Source organism: Carcharodon carcharias, chromosome 19 (assembly GCF_017639515.1).
Source record: "Carcharodon carcharias isolate sCarCar2 chromosome 19, sCarCar2.pri, whole genome shotgun sequence".
Lineage (NCBI taxonomy): Eukaryota > Metazoa > Chordata > Chondrichthyes > Lamniformes > Lamnidae > Carcharodon > Carcharodon carcharias.
Genome location: NC_054485.1, coordinates 33,546,241 through 33,553,249, shown reverse-complemented (window position 1 = coordinate 33,553,249; position 7,009 = coordinate 33,546,241).

The window sequence follows — 7,009 nt, the reverse complement described above, 5'->3', positions numbered from 1 at the left end:
CAGGTGTAGACCATCCCAATGGTACAGGTCCCACTTTCCCCAGTATTGGTGCCAGTGCCCCATGAGCCAGAACCCACTTCTCCCACACCAGTCTTTGAACTACACATTCAACTCCCTAATCGGATTTGTCCTATGACAACTTGCACATGGCTCAGGTAATAATCCAGAGATTACTATCTTTTAAGTTCTGCTTCTTAATTTGGTGCCAAGCTCCTCAGTAATTATGCAGAACCTTGTCCTGCCTATGTCATTGGTACAAACCTGGAACACGACGACTGGGTCCTCCCCCTCCCACTGCAAGTTCCTCTCTAGCCTCGAGCATATATCCCGAACCAAATGTGCTGTCACCTCCCAAATTTGTGCCCATTTTTCCTGGACTCCATGCTCAAATCCTTCCAGGTTTCCACACTACCTGAGCACTGAAATGGTCCTCAAAGTCACAAATTATATCATGTGACTGTGATTATGGTAAACTCTCCCTCATCTTTCTCTGTCTGCAGCCTCTGACATTGTTGATCACACTTTCTTCAACATGTCTCTACTGTTACCCAGCTGGATGGTACTTTACTCGCCTGATTCCATTCTTAGCTATTTAGTAGCCAGTGAATCGGTTACAATGGCTTATCTTCCCACTTCTGTGCTACTTCCTCTGGAATCCCCTCAGGATCTATCCTTGTTCTGTCGAAGGGTCATGAGGACTCGAAACGTCAACTCTTTTCTTCTCCGCTGATGCTGCCAGACCTGCTGAGTTTTTCCAGGTAATTCTGTTTTTGTTTCTATCCTCGGCCCCTCCCTCCTATTTCTTATCTACATGGTACCTTTTGTTGGCACCATTTGAAAACAGTGTCAGGTTCCACATATATGCTAATGAAAGCCAGTTCTACCTCCCCACCATCTCTCTTGACCCTCCACTGTCCTTAAATTATCAGACTGCTTGTTTGACATCTTGTACTGATGAGCAGAAATTTCCTTCAACTAATTACTGGGAAGATTAAAGCCATTGTTTTCAATCCCCACCGCAAATTGTTCTCTAGCTACTGACTCCAGCTCTCTTCCTGGCAACTGTCATAGGCTGAATCAGACTAACATTGGTGTTATATTTGACGGGAGATAAATCTCTAACCATATTTTGCATTATCAAGCCCTCTATTTCCACCTTTGTAAAATTACTTAATTCCACCCCTGCCTCAGCTTATCTGCTGCTGAAACTGCATTAGACGATATTTGAACTGATGACCAAAATCTTGGTCAGAGTTAAGTTTTAATCATCCACATCTTTTACTACCTCCAGGCTTGACTATTTCCAATGTATTGCTGGCCAAGTCCTCATCTTCCATTTTCTAGACTTCCAAATCTTTGCTGCCTGTGGGCCAAATCTAGTTCAACCCTATACTTGTGGAACTTCATTGGCTCCTGGTTCACTAATGCTGATTTTAAAAACACTCATTCTTGTTTATAATTTCCTTTATAATGGCCTCACTCCTTCCTATCCCTAACCTTTACCAGCCCTAGATATCTGCACTCTTGCACATCCCCTATTTTAATTGTTCTACACTTGGCAGCTGTCAAGGTCCTGAACTCTGGACTTACCTCCCTAAACCCTTCTCACCTCCTTTAAGATATTGATCAAAACATAACTCTGACCAATATTTTGGTCATCAGCTCAAATAACATCAAAATTTGGCACTGAACTGCATTAGAAGTGCCTCAGGTGTTTTACTACATTAAAAAGGTGCCATACAAGAGCAAGTTCCTTTTTGATGGAAGACTCTCATGTGATCCTGAGTGTGGTTAATTCATGTATTTCGATTTACAAGATATTAAAATGTGCTCAAGGTGGACCTGGTGGATGCCAATTTCAAGCACCATTCCCAAGCTGAAGACAACACTGAGAATTGTGTCTGAAAGAACACTTCACCTAAGCAAAGTCAAGATGCCAGCTATATAATGATGTACTCATGCAGTTTTCCTCATGACTTAGATGCCTTGCATATGCAAATGAATATTTCATTTGGGTCTTGCGTGAAATTTTAAGCTCAGTGGCAGTTTGCGGAAAAAAAGGAAGCAGTTTCAAGGACAGAAGCCCACACCCACACAGAAACACTGCAATTTACAGCACAGGAGGCAAATCTCACTGCTTCCTTGCTAGGTCAATCCAAAACTAATATAACTGCATTAACTTCCCACAACCCTAGATCTACCTTGCCTTCAAATGTGTATGCACTTTTCCCTTAAAAGATGCAAAGGTCTCAACTAGCCCACACACACTACATTTAACGACGTATAAAGAAATTTTCTGATCGGTCTCTCACGCAGTAACACTTTTAAATTATGAGCCTCCATCATTGTCTCTCCATCCAGTAGAAATTGTGTTCTCAATGACCTTTTCGAAATCGCTCATGGTTTAAAAGAATCTAATTAAAACTGCTCTGGTTTCTCCAATCTAAAGAAAATCCTATTATTTCAAGTCTCTTGTTATTAGTACAGTTCCTCATCCCTGCATCTAAATTGTAATAAAGTACACTACAGGGGAATGTCAATCACCAGGCAGGAACACTTCTTTGCTAAAACTCCTGAAGGCCCTTGATTAGGCAGTTGGCAATAAGCAAGTCTAACACGCAGCCCTGGATTTTAAACAAATGGACCTTCAAGGTGGCTGGCATAATGTAAAATGCCCTCTGTAGGTCCTTTCACTAGGCTGAAAGCAGATGCCCATCATGTAGTTAATGAGGAAACACATTTTCAGAAAACAGCTGCTGCAAGGCATTCCCTGGAGGCTGCTTGAATGAACACGTGCTCGTACATCCAGGTCTTAGTACTTAAAGGGTGCTGGAATTTTGAGGGACACTAAATGCAGCAGGCACCATACACACTATCCAAGTGAAATCAAGCAGGGAAGAGCAGAGAAGACCAAGATGACCTTCCACCCTGGGCTTTTTTTTAACCTTCTCGCTCCCTCCCTTCCCCCTCCATTAGCAGCCTGCTTTTTGACTACTCAAAATCATGCCAACAAGCCACAGCAGGATGCCCATTCAAGGTGTATAGCTTGCCAGTGACATAGTAATGAAGATGGTAGTGGTGGTACATTACAGATCACTCAGGGAATCAGAGCTGCTATGGTAACATGCACTTTTACATGTATGTTGTAGTCTGAAGCTATGGATAGTGATGGTAGTGGCTCCAAATTTCTTTCTATCACTTGGCTGACCAGGAATATCTCTCTTACTGCCTGCAATTGGCATGTTGGAAGGATTTGCAGGTTGAATGCTCCTTCCTTGGCCATTAAGTCCTTGGGTGGGACCTGAGCTCAAAGCTTCTGACTCAGAGGCAGGGATGCTACCCACTGCACCACAAGATCTCCCAGTAATAGAGACATGACTGTACATGATTGGGGCCTCCCACCAGCAAGAATGGGCAGGTGTTCTGCCCACTGCCTGCTCATTCCATCCCTGGAGTTACACTGTGCACCCACTTGTTTACGTGGATTCCTTTCTAGTAATTTCTCTAAAAACTCACCTGATAACTTAGTTAAATTCTTCAGTTTCTGCATTTAGGAAGTGCAGCTATTTCCCTCGAAGTGAAAATACCATCCACCATCTTAGTTGAAACTAGCTCATATTCCTGAAACAAACTGAATTTGTAAGAGTCTACAAATTAATTAGCATGAATTATTTATTTTGCACCCAAATCAAATTCTATCTGTAACACATTCTGGTATTTCAATGGAACACTATGCAACTAACCAGATCAACTGGACCATTTTCCCACAACTTAGATACCAAGATCAATTTCAACAGAATATAGGAATCTCCTACAAAATTATCAAAAATATAAACATAATCTGGAAAAGATCTGGAACAAACCCCTTTTTATGATGAATTTGCCAAGTAGAAAGTCCAAATCTGTAAGTATAAGTGCAAATCAAGATTAAATCAGAGGCATACCATATCTAATTTTATCTACATAGGTGGAATCTATGTCATAAGAGTGTTGGATTGGCTATGGAAAAGAAAGTACAATTCACATTTCATTTGGGGCTCAAAGAATCCAGTCAAATTGGCAAAAGCATACAGCATGATATACCTAAAAGTTGCCAGTCATTTGAACCAGATGTGCAAATTGTATCCAGGCTTCTGTAGGGTGATAAAGCAATGTATCTTTTGTTTACCACCACCCAGCTAATGTGGGTTCAGCAGCTGCAGAAAATAGCCTTGTACAAGAAAATTGCATATTTCACTGCAGCCGAACTAGATCTTATTTGGTTCCTGGCCCTCAGCAGGTAGCTGGTCAGCACATTAATAATTGCCATATTGATCATTTAGTGTACACTGCACCCCAACAAGTGGGTAAATGTCAAGGTTCTGGTGGGATCAAAAATACCTTGAGACCAACACAACAATGCAAATACTCAGCACTTCCTGGAATCCACCTCCAGAATTGCCTGGAACCCAAGTCGGCATACACTGCAATCAATAAAAAAATTTTGCGGGAAAAAAAAATATGAAGTTGAAAGACTTTGGAAATTCTGGCACAAAAATACCATTTTATTTTGTCATGTGAACACAAATTGTCCCTGCGGGCTAAAAATCATATTGCAGTACAACTTTGCAATGCAATCAGCCAACATCTTTTAGCAATGTAGGGAAGGTTATCACACGTTTATCCATACCTACAGCTCAAGAAAGTACCTCGTATTGGTAGACATATGCACAAATCAAAAAAAAACAAAATCATCAAAACAGCACTTATCTAAACATCAGTATGGGAACCAAAAACAGCTTTTTCCAATTTTACTGTAGAACGCATACATTGTACCAACAGCTTTTCCAATGAACTACACACAAAATTGGTTACAGCAGAACTATGCAGCATAAAATGCTTTCAATGCAGTTTTGTACAGCAAGGGCTGGAGTCCTTTGACCATGGATTACCAGGCTAATTTACAGTACTGCTACTTACAAATGCCAATCTCCAATTCCTCTTTCTTGCATCCCCAACAAAAATAATTATTGCCAAGAAACCAGAAATGAGAAAGTGACACCATTTAGCATTAGAAATGAGCAAACTGGATGAATGTGCATCCCAAACATGTGTTAATAAGTTTTAAACTGCTTATGAACATAAACATCTACAATAAATGACAGTGCATCAGATTAGATATCCAATATCGTTTGACGTCAAAGAGCTGATTCAGGAAAGAAAAAAACTGGCTAAGTACCGATTGGCACTCTCTCTAGACAATTTAATTAAAAACCATTTGAACCAATTTACCATAATTGGTCTTCCACTTGTGACTTTGCTCCCAGCGGCACTTTTAGCAACTGGAGATTAATACCAGCATATGCATTTGTCAATAAGACAAAATTTTCAAAATGGCAAAACAAAAACCGGGTCCAATCTACCAAACGCAATAGCTCTGCACCATTATCTCTAAATTCATACAAAATGAGTATCTGAATATTGCTTATTAATCAATATTAAGGGAATAGCTACCATGGTGAGTCATTAGGTACACTACCTGGTGTGGTAATAACCCATGCAGGCCAAGGTGGCCCAGGTATGATCCCTGGTCTGTGCTGTATTAGCTGCAGAGTGATCACTCGGTTCAAAAAAAAAAGAACTATCCAACGTTCCCACCAGATTCCTGACTGGTGATCCCTGTTGGAAGATGTGCATCTGGACAGAGTGGGCTAGGTTTTCTTCTCAGCAGATGGGTCAAACAATCTACCACCACCAGTGGAGGTTCTAGTTAAAAATACCTATTTAGGAGAGTTATTAGAGGAATGTTGCTTTTATGGAAGAATACTCTAGCCTGTGCTGATGTCTTTCTGGAGGAAAATGAGACTAAAATACACAATGCTGTTTTTTCTATATTTATAATGAACAGTTAAGAGATGGTTTCTGTCAGATTAAATTAGTAACTTTCAGCACAGAATGAAGGCCTGTGGGCAATAAGGTACTTGTGCAAAGTCTGGTGCAGTGATAATCAAAACGCGAAGCACAAAAGGTAGGTTGATATTACAGACTTGTGTTTTTTTGTTGGGGGAGGTGGTAATAGAGAACCAAAGCTTTTTCTAAAATAAATCTTCCCATAGGTGGTGAATGATCTGCAATTTTGAAGAAATGGATATTTGATTTGTAATGATACATGAATATATTTACTTAAAAATACTCCTAAAATTGCAGGAAATGATTGCATTTATTCAAATCTTTGGACAGCTGAGTAGCTTTCAATATAGTGCACTTCAATCATTCATCCAAATCACAATTCTGGTATTAACAGCATTTGAAATGTACTTATTTTTGTCAGTTCATGTGCAAACCAGATGCAACACTCCATTGCCAAGGCAGAGGGAAGTTACAAAATACACTTTACAGTGTATCAATAGGTCACAGCTACTGTGATGAAATCCACTAAACAGATCGTCCTGCTCTTCTTACCTGTTATAAATAGAAACAAACACTTCTCGGGGTGAGGAGAAGAGAGCAGAGGAGAATCCTGAAAAACAATCTGACTGAGTGTACACGATTAATTTTAATCACAATGGAATAAATATGACAATGACAATGATTACACATCATTGAACAGACAAAATCTGACCAATAGTCAGAGTTGGTGAATCAGTAAGGGTGTAAACTTATTACAAAACGGGAGGTTAGGAGTTTCTTTAAATTATAAAAGAAGTGCAGAGGGCCATCAATACAACAGAAGATTGTACCAGTAAACGGTGGAAGCTGAGAATCATTAATGGCTTTAGAAATGGAAAAAAATTGAAAGAAAAAAAAAGGCATGTGGAACGTTAAGAATGAGACTAAATGGGATATTTTATGAACCTGTGCAGGCATGATAGGTTGAATGGTGTCCTGTGTGGTAAAATTTTCTCATTCAATGGCCACTAGGAACAAGGTCATTACAAATGTCCCACCTATTTCTATTGGTTTCTAGGAGAACTGTGAAATTTTGTTTATTTGCAATACTATAAATTAGTGCATCACCTCTACAAGTATT